Source organism: Chroicocephalus ridibundus, chromosome 6, assembly GCF_963924245.1.
Source record: "Chroicocephalus ridibundus chromosome 6, bChrRid1.1, whole genome shotgun sequence".
Classification (NCBI taxonomy): domain Eukaryota; kingdom Metazoa; phylum Chordata; class Aves; order Charadriiformes; family Laridae; genus Chroicocephalus; species Chroicocephalus ridibundus.
This window is the reverse complement of record NC_086289.1, coordinates 8,128,673-8,144,627: the sequence shown is the minus strand read 5'-3', so window position 1 is coordinate 8,144,627 and position 15,955 is coordinate 8,128,673.

Genomic DNA, 15,955 nt, shown 5'->3' with positions numbered 1-15,955 from the left:
CAAAGTGCAACTAATTACATATGTGCTGCCAGTAAGGTACTGCAGCAAAAGAATGGGATGTACACTGACAGCAGGGGAAAAAATTATTCCATGACATTGACAAGACTAAAATAAAGGTACTGTATCTAGTTCTTCAAAAGATGGTAGAGACATTTGCAGAGAAAGCACAAGAGAAAGAAAATGACCTAAGGTTTGAGGAGAGCGCTTTGCAATGAGACCTCAAACCTTTGATCTTTTTAATTGAGCAAAAAAGGAAACAAATTATTTGATAATGCTAATTTCACAGGAGAAAATCCTCAATACTTGAGGGCTTCTCAGCATACTGGAAAAGAGTCAACCAAAATCTGGGTCTGTAACCAGAAGCTGAATGTAGAAACTACAAATAAAGTCGCACATCAATAAAAGCCTCCATTTGAAGGAACACAGAGGTCCTATTTAGGTCCTTAGAGTTCGGGGGTGACCTTGGTTTCGAATAGCCCCCACTTTAAGTCAGAGCAGTTTTGCCAGTGTTTTTAGCATCCTTTCTTGGGCTGCCTGTTGGCTTCACTTCAGCCCCAGGTCTCCTTCCAAGCCCCTCTTCCCATTGCTGATATCACGCCCCTCCGTTTCCAAACCAATTTCTTTCATGCAGCGCAGCAGTGGGATTTGCAAAGGACTCATTGTAGGGTTGCTTGTCCCTGCACCGTGCCAAGACACCGGACATCTTCGTCTTGCAACAATGTGCTGTCTGTTGTACGCAGCCAGAACAGGGCATAAAATCTCTTTAATATCCACAGAGACAGTAAGCCGATTCTTTCATTATTTTATTTATTTATTCAAATTAAAGTATTAGGCTCTGTCGAAAGAATTTCCTTCCATAGTTTCTGCATTGCAGCTTCATTGTTCTTATTGTTATTCACTTAGACCTACATCAAGTTACAATACCTTGAAAAGTAAGCAGTTAAAACAAGGCTGTCCTTGTTGCAGACCCTTTTGGTTGCAATAGTAAGGTGGGTGCCACTACAACATTATTCCTCAAAGATATTAATCAATTGTTAATCAAGTGTTGCTTTTGTTTTTTCTAAGTTAGCAGGCAACAGAAAAATGAACTCCATTACTGAATTTGCTAATGGATCCCCCTGTGCTCTGAGGATTTAGCACTCCCAGAAATGTTTCCCTGGGCCACAAATTCAGTTCATTGTTTCAGGGTTGTGTTAAATAAGAGGTAGTCTGTAGTGCCTATTTCTATGTAATACGTCTGCATTGTGATCTGATAACCAGTGCCATAACCCGCTAAGATCATAAAAGGACTGAACGGGCAATTCAAGCATCCGACATGGGATTTCACAATACTTGAATAGGGATTGGGCAGCAAGAGCTTCTTCTATCAAAAAGCAACGTTGTACTTTGAATGTACATAACCAGTTTCAAGAATACTGTTTTATCTTTGTTAAATGGGAAAGCTAAGACTAAAGGTGTTCAAAAACTTGTCCAGTACACAGTTGGTATAAGTGTTGGGAAAAACATCAAGAACTGAGTCACTTTCAACTAGATAATCCATGTCAGTGGACGGCATGTTATGGATAACCCATGTCCTTTTCGAGAGGAAAATTCAGGCCTTTCAACGTATCTTTAGGTTTCACCCATATGTGCCTGTTCTTCCAAGACCTGGGGCAGCCTTGTCACAGATTGTGCAAAGTTTTGAGGGCCATAAATGACACCTGGTAGGAAAATTGCAGACAGACATGGGGAAGGCTGGAAGCACTGTAGAAAGTGGGATTGGAATTCGGCTCTTGCCCAAGTGGAGCAGTCATTTCAGCTGGGTATCATTCTACACAACGCTCTGTTTGCTACACATAAAAAACGATAATCAAATGCATCAGTACAGTAAGTGCATCATTTCTGGAAGTTTGAGTAAATGAACTGTAATACGTGGCCATGAAAAGAGGCAAAATCTGGAACCTAAATGAGTACACAAGGCACACTGTGGTTTCTTCCTGCCGTGCTTGGCTCTGGTGAGACATCGGACAGAGTAGCATGCCAGCTCTTACTACTACGTGTTGAATAGAAGCACAGAACTGTCAGGGAGAGTCTGCAACGAGCGTGGTAGTTCTAAACGTAACCTGGGCCTGTGAGAAGGAAAAAAGGGTATGCTTGGGGCAATCATTTCCTGCAGGGAAAACCCAGGGAAAGAATAACGAGAGCCTTGATGTCAGTTAAGGACTATCACAGAGATGTTAATAAGCTGTTCCTCAGTAACCGTTAGGTTGGAGAGTTAGTGCAGGGTTTAAGCTGTAAGAGGGGAGTCAGGTTAGGTATTAAAAAAGGTTTTATTAGTGGAAGCACTGCAATAGTCTACAAAGTAGAGGGAAGGTAAAGACTTCAGAAGTTTCTGACAGGTCTAGGTGACCTCTGAGAGTCTGCCCTTCTGATAATCTGTGTAGGTGACAGGACAGAGAGCAAACATACCACTCCTGCTCCTCTCTGCCTCCAGTTCCCATCATCCACACCAAGGCCAGCTTCACAAGAAGTCTCCCCTGCCACCTTTCCAACACTTCAGAGGCAATTTCATACCTCCAAGTGGGTCCACACATACCCAGGAGCTGGTGATGAACTCTGACTAAGCTCTAAGAAGGATGGGAGGGAAAACTAGAGCTGAATGGCAATATCTCTTCTCTGCTGAATCCCTCAAAATAGTAATGCAAACCAGATATTTGGAAGGGTTTGCAGAGCCTGTGTTTCGAGGGATGATTCAGTCTTCCCATATCTCCGCTCCCACCCCCTGTTGTTCACAGATGATTATGTTTATAACCTTTATTGGAAATAACACTCTGACACATTTGCTCAAACCCCTTTGTTGTTGTTACTGCTGTAGGACAGATTTATTCTTCACATCTACTGCTGACTGAGCCTTGTACAGGTCTGTGTAGACTCACCCGGGGAAACTGGGTATGGCCACAGCTCTGCAGCCCCTGGAATGAATGGGCAGCATCCCTGAGCAACAGGAGTGGAGAGCAGCAGCTCCAGGTGTTATCTTCAAAACAAGACGTGGTTGCTGTCTGTCCATTTGCCTGTGCACCACCTCTCACCCGCCGGCAGCTGCCTGCCCGGTGCAGCTGGCCCTTTCTTCTGTAGGACTTCCAGAAGGAGAGCTAGTGCTGATATGCAAGTGAAAGAGCAGGTGATAAGCGAGAGAGCCTCAAACTCTTGCAAACAGACAAGTCACAAGCCTGTCCCTGAGCATGATGATTTCAGAACAGCACGGGTCTTATGTTCGTACCCGTATACAATAGGAGGGCAGTGCCAAAGAACTAGGTACTTTTGAAATGATGATGGCATTACCGGAGGGGCAATTTCTTTTGTGGCCATACATGGACTCTCCTAATCACAAGATAGTTTGGGACCTTCATTGCTCATCATTTCTTCCTGCTACTGTCAGGTTTTGGTAATATTTCAGGAGGCATTTTCTCACCATCTTTTGGAATTTTTCCAACTTTTCATTTTGCCAACTGCAGCTTTTCACTGACTTGTTCCTACTCATGACGTATTTAGTATATTTACATGTATGTCTTTTCACCAGTGTTGCCCCTCATCTGTTTAAGCTGTGTGCAGACAAACAATACAAATATTTACTTTTTGTAAATTGTTTACTTGTTTGTTAATTTGTTTACTTGTTACAACTTTTATTGCTTATATTGCTCATTAAAGCTTATATAGCATTCCTGCACTTTTTATGACCAGAGTTTTCCAGTATCCTCACAAACAAACATAATAAAGATGAACAAAAGCTAAAGGGGGGGGGAAAAAGCAGATAAAGCATTCAGAATTTACCTAAGATCACTATTGGGTACTAGAGTGTCTTCAGTCTTACGAGATATCTTTATAAAAGTCATATCCGTCTGCATCAAAACATGTCTGCAGTCAAATAACCAGTGCACGGGGTGGAACAATAATAATGTTCATAGTTTTAAGAGCTACTAAAATAACCCAAAATTAAAGGAATCATTGTTTTCACTGTGTCCTCTGCTCTGGAGACATTCCTTTTTAATACTGACAGGAATAGATGCTGAGGTGAGTAAGAAAAGATAATCATAGCAGACAGTATGAAGGGAACCGTGCAGTTGGGGCCATATCAAAAAGTAAGAGAAAAACAAGTAACAAAAACCTCAGAGCTGCAGTGGATGAGAATCTGTCTGATATTCTCAATTTCACAGTAGCCAACAACCGTATAAAACAGGATAATTATATAGAAAACAGAAGATAAAGAAAAATACTGGGAGGTTTAACTTTCTTTGTCTTCCCGTGGGATAGATCTTAGTGAGATGTCGGGCACCTCCTGTTGTTTTTCACTAATGCTTGAGGCTGATGAAAGTGAACAGTTCTAAACACGTACATGTAACTCAGGCCGTTGCAGCTTTGTAGAATCTTACTAATAATTAGCTTGCATATCATTTTTGCCATTTTTTTTTTCATGGTTAAGAACGTGCTTTATGCCTGTCCTCCTGCTGGATGGGAATTTGATGAGTATTCCCACAGCTGGACTCTGCAAGTTGAAAATATCACGGAAGCACAAAGTGAAGCAAATGCCAGTGATTATTCACGTAACTCCTAAATTTACAGAATTTAGAGTGAAGAGCTAGGAATTGGAAACAATTACCTTGTGAATGAGTGATTTTGGCCTGGAATCATCTAGAGACAGTAGATTGTGGACATTATCTATTCATCCTTATAGAATATAACTTTTTTTTTCTCATAAATTAGCTATTTAACAGAACACTGCACATAATTGTACATGTAGAAGTGAAGAAGGTGGTACCTTATCAAATAGATACTACTATCAGAAGCTTGATGTAGTTATCCAGGCTGGAATGTGCATATTCCTATTCCTTATTTGGACTAAATGTTACTCAGACCTTTTAATGGACACAAAGACAATCTTAACCTCTCATGTAAATAAAACCCCAATGTCTCCAGCAACAAATGGCAAAGAAGGGAGCGGTGGACCTGCCTCCTCTGGCTAAGAGAGAAGGGCGTTCTCTTCTGAAGCAGTGGCACCCGTCAGTCCCCGCAAAGCCTAAACTAACTCTTGAGGAATCGTAAGTCCTCCTGTTGAGGAGAGCTGCCCTGTGAAAACAACTCCAACTACGGGCTGAAGTTACCCTCAGCCAGATGTTTACCACTTCCAGAGCAGACGCATTTTGAAGGGAGGGGGAAAAGGAGGAACAAGGGAAAATAAACTACATAATCACTGCACAGATAAACAACTGTTAATAAACTCCATAAAAAAAAAAAACCAAAATGGGAATAGCTACTTGAGAATATAGTTAACACGATGAATAAGACTAAGCAGCTTATCTGCTGAGGTAATGTATATTTTTCCATCAAACCAATCAGTGCTGAATAATGACTAGCATAATATATCTGGATAAATATAAGCACTTCTTGTTTCCCTAAGATGACAGCTAACTAATCAACACACATTCAAACTACAGTATAAGTACGATTAAAAATAAAAAACTCAGATAATACAGATTAATTTGAAAAATGCAACCATTTGATTAGACACACTGGCATGATCTTTGCAAGTTGTCCCCATCTAGGATGGCAAACATGTCTATCTGCACAGAAAAAGGCACAAACTGATTGGAGGATAAATCAGAAGAAGATTAAGTATTTAGCATGGCATTTTAAAATGCCCTAATTATGCTGTAATTAACAACCTTGCATATTAAATTTGCAACTATAAAATATAACTAGGCAAATTATATCTACCCGCCCTTCGTAGCAGTACATTGTACTTTATGGATGCTCACCTCAGATAATTTGGTTGAAAGAGGTGCTTCCTCTGTCTGCAAGCACAGACAGGTGGTGGGTTTCACCCGCTGCGATGTGAACACCTGCCAACACGTGCAAGGACACATATTTAGAGATAACAAATAGCTCAGAAGTGACTCACTATGTTCATACCAGCAAAATATGAGATCTCTTTTGCTTCCAGCCTCGCGGGGACAAATATCATGCACTGGGAAAGCTAGAAACTGAGCTGCTCTCCAGACCTCTTTCCCGAGGTGGGGGACCCCATTTCGCCAGTATCACACTGGGGAGGCTGTGTGTTGCAGTGGCTCATACGTGCTCCTCTGAGGTTCTGCTCTGGTTTATTCGATAGCTCTGGTTTATCCATAGGATAAAACGGGCTGCCAGGGCAGGTAAGAGGAGGGTTTGTATGGGAACGTCCTTGCAAGACATCTTCTTGTGTGTCCTGTTTCTTCTTAGAAACTACATTACTGTGTTCACTCAGAGTATCTAAGGGTTGTTTCGTCCAGTTTGAAGGAAGGAAAAGGCCACTAATTGAGGTACCACATCACTTATTTAAAGCAGTTGTTACCCTGTTTTTTTTCCTGTAGATGTTACTCCTGTGACCTGTGTCATGAAAACCACAAAGCCTCTTACAGTTCCCAAATTAATTCTTTTCTTTTCAGATGGAAAACATTGCAAAATTTAACAATCAATTATTGATTCTTAAGTGTTAAAGTTTGGGGGGGGGGGTTGCATGGTAAAGAGACAGGTCAGCAAAGGGGCTCTGAGGCAATTGAGGGACTGGAGCACCTCACACCTGAGGGAAGGCTGAGAGCTGCGACTGTTCAGCCTGAAGAAGAGAAGGCTCAGGAGGAGATCTCATCGATGCATACAAATACCTGATGGGAGGATGCAAAGAGGATGGAGCCTGGCTCCTTCTAGTGGTGTCCAGTGACAGGATAAGAGAGAACAGGCACAAACTGGAACACAGGAGGTTCCCTCTGAACATCAGGAAACACTTTTTCACTGTGAGGGTGACCAAGCACTGGCACAGGTTGCCTAGAGAGGTTGTGGAGTCTCCATCCTTGGAGATACTTAAAAGCCATCTGGACATGGTCATGGGCAACCAACTCTAGGTGTCCCTGCTTGAGCAGGGAGGTTGGACAAGATGACCCCCAGAGGTTCCTTCCGACCTCAACCAGCCTGTGAAAGACACTCTCCCTCCCCACTGAAACCTCTGGTTGGGTGCTCTCTCTTCTATGGTATCTGCAAAGAGGAGAAATGAGCTGGTACGACTGAGTGTGAACATGTCTACTTGAAAGAGAATCTGATGTTCCTGACTACAAAAGAAGTTACTTCACACAGTCTTATCAGCACTCTGGAAATGTCATAAATTCCCTATTAACAGGTACCTGGTCTGCATATTGCTCATCTGCAAACGCTTTAACAGCATTTACTCCCAATAGTCCCTGTTCTCATATCTTTAAACAGTTACAATGTGTTACCTGATGATAAATGACAATAGCAAAGCAGCATTTACTTTTTTTTTCCTAGGAAGAATGGATGATCTATCCAATTGGGCAAACAAATAAATCTCAGCCATGTGGGATCGAGTATCTCTGCACTCGTAATTTCATTATGAAACACAGACATAACCAGATTTTGGCGTGGACAGATGTTTGTCATGGGGGAAATCTTAGTGAAAGAACAAACTGAGATCTAATGGAGTGTCACTGAATACAAGAAGTTATTCCTTGATAAGTTATTCCTTAACTTAACTAAAAAAAAGCTATTTTAGACCTTGTTCTTTGATAAACAACTAACATCATGTCAAACTAAATAACAAAATCATTTAGTTAGAAACTTAAGTATGTTACTATACAACAGTCAAGGTCTCTTGGTACTGATCATAGGTATGTTAATAGACCATTCATTATGCGTAGCTTTTGAATTCAATGCCACTCTTACTTTGCCTACATCTTTATCACACTGCTCTGTAAAGTTGCCTTCATAATTAATTTCTACAGGAAGGGCAACTCATTTCACTTATATTTTGCAATTTTGCAGCTTATGAGAAATAACCCGCTGCCCTGCTTCCTCAACACACTTTCCATCAAGTATTTATGTGCAACTGGAGCCACTTTGTCTGCCTGTTTCTCCCTCTCTCAGTTGAACTTTTCATACAGCTCGACAGCAGTTGATGCTTTTGTTCCTCTTGCAGACTTGTCCATTTTCTGGTGCTTGCACTATCTCCATTTTCACTACACAATTAGGGTCAGATGCTAGTCCCTTGAATTAAAGGGCATTTGGGCTCTCCTTCCAACAAGCCCTTCTACTCCCTTCGTGCAAAACAAAGCTGTCACATGCATTCTTTAGATGGTGTTGGATTACATTACACCACTTGACCACACTTGCAATGCTAAGATAATTATGCCAGGTATTTTGCTGATAAAAATCACCATGGCATTATTCTATGCTGTTGAGCTCTATCAGTTCATGCCAGCAGAAAATTGGGCTCTTTGTAAGAATTTAGGGATAGAGACAAAGCTCAAAGTTGCCATAAGGATTCTCACCAGGTTAACCAACATTTCTGGAAGTCCTTCAGCAAGGCAGAAGTAAAGGGACCCAAGAAGTAAGCAAATCTACTTCCATAAAAATATCAGACAAACTTGCCCCACTGTTCATCATCAGGTACCAAAGAAATATATCCTTTGCAACACTTCATTTTGCTGATCTGCCGTACCACGGGGCAGCTCCTAAAGCTCACGGAAGTGCTGTTACTGGCCACGCTATAAACAGAGATAAAGAAATTGTTTAAGGAATCTTGCACTAGAAATTCCAAGAAGCTCACACAGGGCTGTCCAGGAGAGAGAAAAAACTGCTCACAGTGAAGTTTTACTGGGACTAAAATCGGCCCGAAGTGTTTCTTAACATTTAAGAGGACTCCCTGCTCTTGGAGTCTACACAGAGCAACTCATTTCTGGGAGCCCTTGGCTACCCCAGTGAGCTCGCTGCACAGGTCAGCGGGAGCCGGGGTTTGCCCTGTAGCTTCTCAGTGTTACATGGCCTTTTAAAACGTTGCAAGTTCCCACTAGAGTCTGAAGCTGAGAATCACAGACAGCGAAAATGGAGAAGAACCTCACGTTTTGTCCAACAGGACACTCCACTGTGTCTTCCCTATCAAAACAGGTCATACAAGAATCCTTAGAGTGAACACTGGGGATAACAATCCTGCTTGCCACACTAAAAGTAGTTTTCAGTAACCACTTTGACTTCAAAATTATTGTTGGCTCACCCCATTTTAACAAAGTGAAGTTTACTCTGTTCCTTGGATGAGAATATGTGCTATTTATATTGCTAGAAGTAGTAAATATCATCTTCTCACTATTTCTGTCACCAGAAGTAGTATATATCATCTTCTCAGTCTGCCAGTGCTTTTTATTTGTATACTGATTCTACATTAAGGCTTGTTAGTTAAAGTAGATGGCAAATCATGCATTAACTACATCTCTGGGTCTGATCAGAAGATTATTTTGCGGATTAATTGCATTCTTTTTAACTCACTTCCTTCACGTTCCAAGTATGAAGCATATGTTTACTCATATATAATAAAATACCATGGAACTGTATGAAAATACTGCTTTAATGCAAAAAATTATTCCCTGCATTGTACAAAATTAGCACAATGCAACGATCTAATAAATCAGAGTGCTCTCACAAGGTGAGTTGTTTTGTCAGTTGAGCGCTTGAAATGCTATCTAATGTCTCTGTGGAAAGGGCTGAAAGAAACAACAGATGTCTCAGATTTTTGCCTTTCATGTCTTATTAAAATCAAGAGAAGATGAAAAGGCAAACAAAGGGTTACTCATCATTTTTCTCTGCCTGGGAGAAGTTCCTATGAACACCGCCTACAAGAGGAGGCAGCGATAACTGAAAGACAAAAAGCAATTTAGGTAATGATGAGCATTAATAAACCAAAAGGTTCATCGAGAACGCTATTCCCAAGGATTAAAGGTAGAAAAGAGAAATTCTGCAAGCCGCTCATGTGGGTAACATAGCAGTGCCACTGCAGCCTTCAGCATAGCCATCTTGTGTCATTCTCCCCCAAAATGCATTAAGCCGAAAAACCCCAAATGAGATGCTTGTGATCTGATTTGTGCTGGAGACTTCTGACTTCGCCATGTCATTCAGACCTGCAGCTGTGGCCTCTGAGCCGCATCCCTGCTCTGCAGGGACTGGAAAACTGTTGCCTAAGTAGGGCTCAAGCTACTGTGAGCATCTCGATGTTTACAGCGGGGCTTTCCACTGCCATCGTCTAAGATGTCTCCACCTCCTACTTTCATCAGCTCTCCACACTGCCTTGTACACGAAACAGCAACATTTGCAATTGTTGATTATCTGCTAAACAACAGGAAATATGAAAATCTGCTTCACATTGCTATGGTAGCCACTTACACTCTGCGCTAGAAGCCAAAGCAAACACCCAATCCCTTATTCTATTACTTTTTTCTCCTTCTGTTCCTGGGGGAAGATGGATACGTAATTTGCATTGGCTATACCAAGCGTCTCCTGATGAGAACACTTAGAGAAAATGCATATGAAAAGCATGACCCGGGCAGCATTTCTGAGCCCGTATTCCAGCTCTGGGAAGAGCGAGTGAGCACACTCCGGGGATCAGACGTTCAACCAACGCCCCTTGTGCCTGTCACCGTGCATTTGGTGTCACGCTGCCCACTGGAATGGATGCAGGCAGTGCACCGCGATGCTGCCTGCGCCACCCACCGCACCCCTCACACCACGGCTCCCTGAGGACGCCTCTTCCACCGCTCCCGCGCCTCCGTAGGCAAAGGGCCAAGCATTAAACTCTGAATCATCCCAGGCTGCGTACAGCAGCGCTCGACAAAACGTTATAAAAAAGGAGCCGGAGCAGATCAGGCTGTTCTGCAGTATAAGCCACTTCAAAATGCGCAGAAATCCAGCTGATACATTAAAATAAATAAAATAATAATCCTGCTTTTGCATTCCTGAGCTGAAATTCTGTAGAGGAGTTCGCACAGAATAGGTTAGCTTTGATCTTAAAAATGCTACGCTTCAAATAAAGAAACTGAAAATACAATATTTCTTCTGGTGGTTGTTTTCATTTAAGGCCTCAGTCCCAAGATGTTGACGCCGGTGGGCTGTGCTGATGCCAAGTGCTGCTGAAAATTGTCAAAACCAGTCTATAAACTGTTCAATGAATGATCTATGTAGTGCCAAAGGCTACAGGCACTGAAAAGGGGTGGTGGGCAGAGTATATGAACATGCCTTTAAAGGCGGCTGTCCTCAGGGACTGTCAATTAGAGGGACATAGAATAATTTTTTTAAAAGCACCCTATAATTGACTAATTTTTGGATACTCCCTACAAATATACATCCCTATGTATTTATATACAAATGCATGGGAACCAAAACACTTCTGTACCTACTGTAAAAGTTTTCGGACTAACTGTAAAGCAGGTCTAGTGTCACATACATGTCATTATAAGGACTAGTTTGCTTTTGTTCATAGCATTGCCAAAAATATAACGTTATGGACTAAAGAATTCAATGGCAAGTTTCTGGCTAAAGCCAAATTTTGGGATTGTTTCAGCGGTTACACAGCCACTGATTTTGGGTACCTTAAGAAAAAAAAAAAAAAAATTATTGCCACTTGGTTGGGAAGCTGTAGCACCTCACCACCTTGTGGCAGCTCTAAAAACGCAGCCAAGGATCCCCGTGGTGGCCAGGAGACCTCTTGGCCACACAGTTTGGTATTGCCAAAGCAGAAGGCTGGGAGGGACGGGGCAGGGGCGTCCTGGAAAGGGTGGTCTCTGCACCACCTGAGCTGGAGCAACCTGGAGATGGGCAGCGACAGCCTTTTTGGCTCAGGAGGATGAGGGGGGACGTGGTGAGAGGAGATGGCCTATACTGAGGCTGTGATAAGAAGGAGATGGAGTGGGTGGGAGTCAGAGTCACTTACAGAGGAAGGGAGAGCAGCTGGGAAAACAGTTGACCTGGGGATCGAAGAGGGTCAGTGGGGTCTGTAATACTGGGACCCAGCTGGAGTAGATCCCCTTATTTCCAAGCATCAGATTCCTCCCTGAGCCTACAGCTGAGGATGGAGCCCACAGGCAAATCATCTCCATCACCTCCAGCGGGGTGTCCACACTGCAGTGAGCTCCCTCCTCTGGCAACCAAGCCCTCTGAAAAATTCATCCTCAGTTATCACTCCTGTTGAGAGAAAGCTCCAGACTATTCCTACCTGGCTCCTGTCCCTCCTCCCCCTAGGTTTTAATATGCTAAAACTTAGGAAATAGCATCCAGAAATATAACATGAAGAATTACCCAACTGTGGAGTGCTTGCAAGCCTGGCTTGTCTTCCCTTATCTGTACGCTTGAGGATGCGGTCTTGGGTATGTGATCACATCATTGCTTTCCCTGCGGGACCCATCTTATTCCTTCCACTGCTACTATTAATAGTAGTTCTGCGCATCTTATGTAGGAGCTGGAAGATGGACAACTAAATGCCAGAGCCTGTTAGAAGTAGTTAAGGAAACATTCCATTAGACAGTATTTTTTTTTTTTAAAGGATTATCTAAGAGCCTTTATATTGTTTGTTAAGACTGTAATTCCATTTTCTATACTGAATTTAGATTGTTATTTTTTCTGGAACATGGTGAGTTAAGGTATAATTTTAGGCCCGCGTTTATAGCACAAGGTAAAAACTTCTTTCCTCTTGGTGGTAAGCAGCTGGGGGAGGGGGGGTTAAAAGCAAGACCTTTGAGTAAATGAGGTGTCACAGTTATTCTCACTTTTCGAAATAAAGCACGCCAGCTCGAGAAATCACAGGTAGAATAAGAAAGCACCGTTCCTCGTTGCTTATGGAAAACCTGTCCTGCTTCCTCACACATTAAGAACAAATACCAGAAGGGAGCTCATTTCTAGGAGAGCTGCTTGAGCGTGGCACCACGATGCCCTGATGTGAAAGAGCTACATTTGAGCCCTCGAGCCACAGCATCAGCTCAGCAGGTAACTCCCCTGGGGTACGGTAGGAAACGGTCCCACTTCCTGCTGCTGGCTACCCTGCAAGAATCCTCTCTACAAGAGCGCTCCAAACTCTTCCACATGTCTTGATCCACTGCTTCAGCACATTTTTATACTCCTGTGCAACCCGCCCTAGGTGACCCTACTCTGGCAGGGGGGTTGGACTGGATGATTTCCAGAGGTCCCTTCCAACCCCACCATTCTGTGATTTAGATTTTCCGATACTTACAGGATAACCCCAAACTTAATACTCAGGCCTTCCCAAAGTCTTGGACTCCAAACCCTAGAGGAAGGGTAGCCAGAGCAGTGCAGTGGCCATATCGCCTCTGATTTTTGAAGTGACTTGCATCTGGACCAGAACATTTGCGAGGTTGCCGCTGCAGAAAAAGCGGTCCCTGCAGAAAAAGTGATCCCTGTTCTGAGACGTTTGCACAGCCGAGTAATACTGGTGAAACTGCTGTGATGTCTGCCGGGAAGAAAACCCCACAACTCCTGCGTGACTTGTCTTCCTGGACTTTCATTTCTGGAGCATCCAGTTAAAGAAAAGCCTTAAAGACTGCAATTTTTGGAAAAAGCTGAGCATTTATCAACCCAAAGTCAGCTAAGGCCTCTAGGTGGTATTATAAGACAAACACAAAATAACTGCCCTTTCGAGGATGGCAAGTTAGGCGCGCAACTTTGCAAAGAAAAGATTTGGGTCTGAGTGCTCTGAACAAAGGCTCTAATCTTGACAATTCTTAGCTGGAGCAGGAATTCACAGCGGCAGGTGCGGGAGGAAGGAATGGAAAAGGGAACACCATGAAGGGGGTATTTAACCCCGCTATTAGCCCAGGCTGCTGTAACACACATTCCTGTCTCACAACAGGATTACAGCTACAAGTCTGAGCAGCTCCGTCCCCTCTACAGAGGGGAAGATACGGAGCCGCTTCATTCTCCGCTGTCACTGAACTCAGGTCGCCCATGACTACGGCATTGCTCTTGTGAGACTACTGAAGCAGGAAAGTCATCCCCACAGTTAGCGCAACACCACCGGCTCCTGAGATGTTTACAGACTAGCTGTTGAAAACGGTACAGCACCCCCGGCTTCGGAGTAAAAACGTCACACCAACACTTTCACCCTGACTCTGAGTCCCCGCATGGAATGAACTGACCGACGGCCGCAGCGGCTTTTGCAGAAACTGCTCTCCCCTCCACCAAACGCATACACACGCCTCCGAGCGGGTCTGGAGGCAGCAGAAGAGCCAAGAACAGGCGTTCTTTATTGAACAGCAGATTTCTTTGGAACAAATGTTTGGCAAAAAAAGTACCTTTTACATTTTTACTTCCTACAGTGCCTCAAGAATTATGTCTGTTTAACTAGCATGTGCGTATTGAACTGGTAAAGGCGGCATTCTGGTGTGGTTAGTAAAAAACACAGGCAATTGTGTATTGCGTGGGACACAGTCCAGCTTGCCTAGCTCGTCAGAACAGTCCCTTCTGCCCTGTCATAAAAGGCATCTGACTTTTGTAAAGGAACTAGCTATATTTTACAAAAGTAAAGGCAGATCCTCTGAGCAAATCCATTGGCAGGAAGAGCCTGGAACTGAAGGTGGCTTGCAGAGGTGAGAATCGCTGCCCATCTAGGGAGAGCTGACACCGCAGGTCTATGAGATCTCCTCCAGTTCTGGCGTAAGCATCAGAGTTAATAATGAGGCTCAAGCCCATCCAGGTCTGATAAAGTCCTTGGCATGCACCGATGGTGATTTGGTCTCTATTCTTACTCTTTCAGCTGAAGAACAATGGACTGCAGTCAAAAAACACTACAAATTGTTCCACATACTCCTCATTTATACAATTTACCAGTGCTGACAGATGCTAATATCTTACTGTCTCTTTTTAGAGGCTATTTACAGCAGCAAATAAATCTTGACCCCGTCTGAGCTGGCAACCTAAAGATGCACAGTTTAAATTTCAATCTCCTCTCTCATGCTGTCTCACCAGAACACATTCTGCATATCCACAGCTACTAAAAGTCAGACACACTTTCAGTAAATTTAAATTTATGGACCAGATGATCCTTGAGGTCCCTTTCAACCTGGTGTTCTATTGTATGAAGTTTTCTAGCTTTGCTGCTTCTCATGCTTTACGGTCTTTGTCTCTAGTCTGGACGGTTAGTATCTCAGTAATGCTTCTGGAATGCGTCTTAGCCTTGAGTTCCAGGTTAAGAACCAACTGGCTTTTGTCAAACATCAGAAAATCATCCTCCCGTCAAGAACACAGGAGGAAAATACCTTCAAAATACCACGCGCTTTCCAGTTCGCTGATGGCTAGGATGAAGCCACTGCCTCAGTGGGCCTACATCAAGTTCAAGGTGCCTACAAAATGTCAAGGAGTTGGACAGAAGCCTATGAAGAAGGGAAGGGGTGGCGAATATCAAACAAACAAAAGACCAGATCAGATCACAGTAGGAACAGGAGTTCAACTAGGTGGACAACATTTAGCATTGGAAGAATCAGCCTTCTAGTGTGTACTTTGTCTCCCCCTGCCTTTCAGCCCTCTTCGTTTCTTTCACCTGCTCAGCAGATTGAAAACATTGCACCGATCAGGTACATTCCAGGTTCACTCTGCTCATGGTGCCCACCACCCACTCTTGGGAGCTGGGACAGGGATTCCCCACCTGGAATTAATCGGGATTGTATTCGGTTTGTTTGCCTTGCAATGGCACCTAACGACCTCTAGCTGAACCCTATTGCTCATCCTCCCTCCTAGCTGCCATAAAATCTCCTAGAGACAGTATCCCAGTTAAACCTCTCCACCCACTTCCCCCCTCTCCAGAAAAAAAAAAAAAAAATCAGCTTCAACAGATAATGCAAACAGAGACTGGTAGAAAGGAGGTTCTACCAGTGCTGTCATTAGACAGCCTCCGATGCTGTTTTTCCATCTCCTTTTGCCTATCGGCAGCTCTTGGGCTCAAGGCTCTGGGCCTTTTGTCCTTGCTTTGGCACATCCAATACGTGGGATTCATCACCCTCATAAGGGTAGCACCTGCTTTTAACTATGCAGGAATTCTATAAGGCATTGTTACCATTGCTGCAAGAGAGGAGAGCTATCAGCACAAATGATCCAGATGAACCGAAAG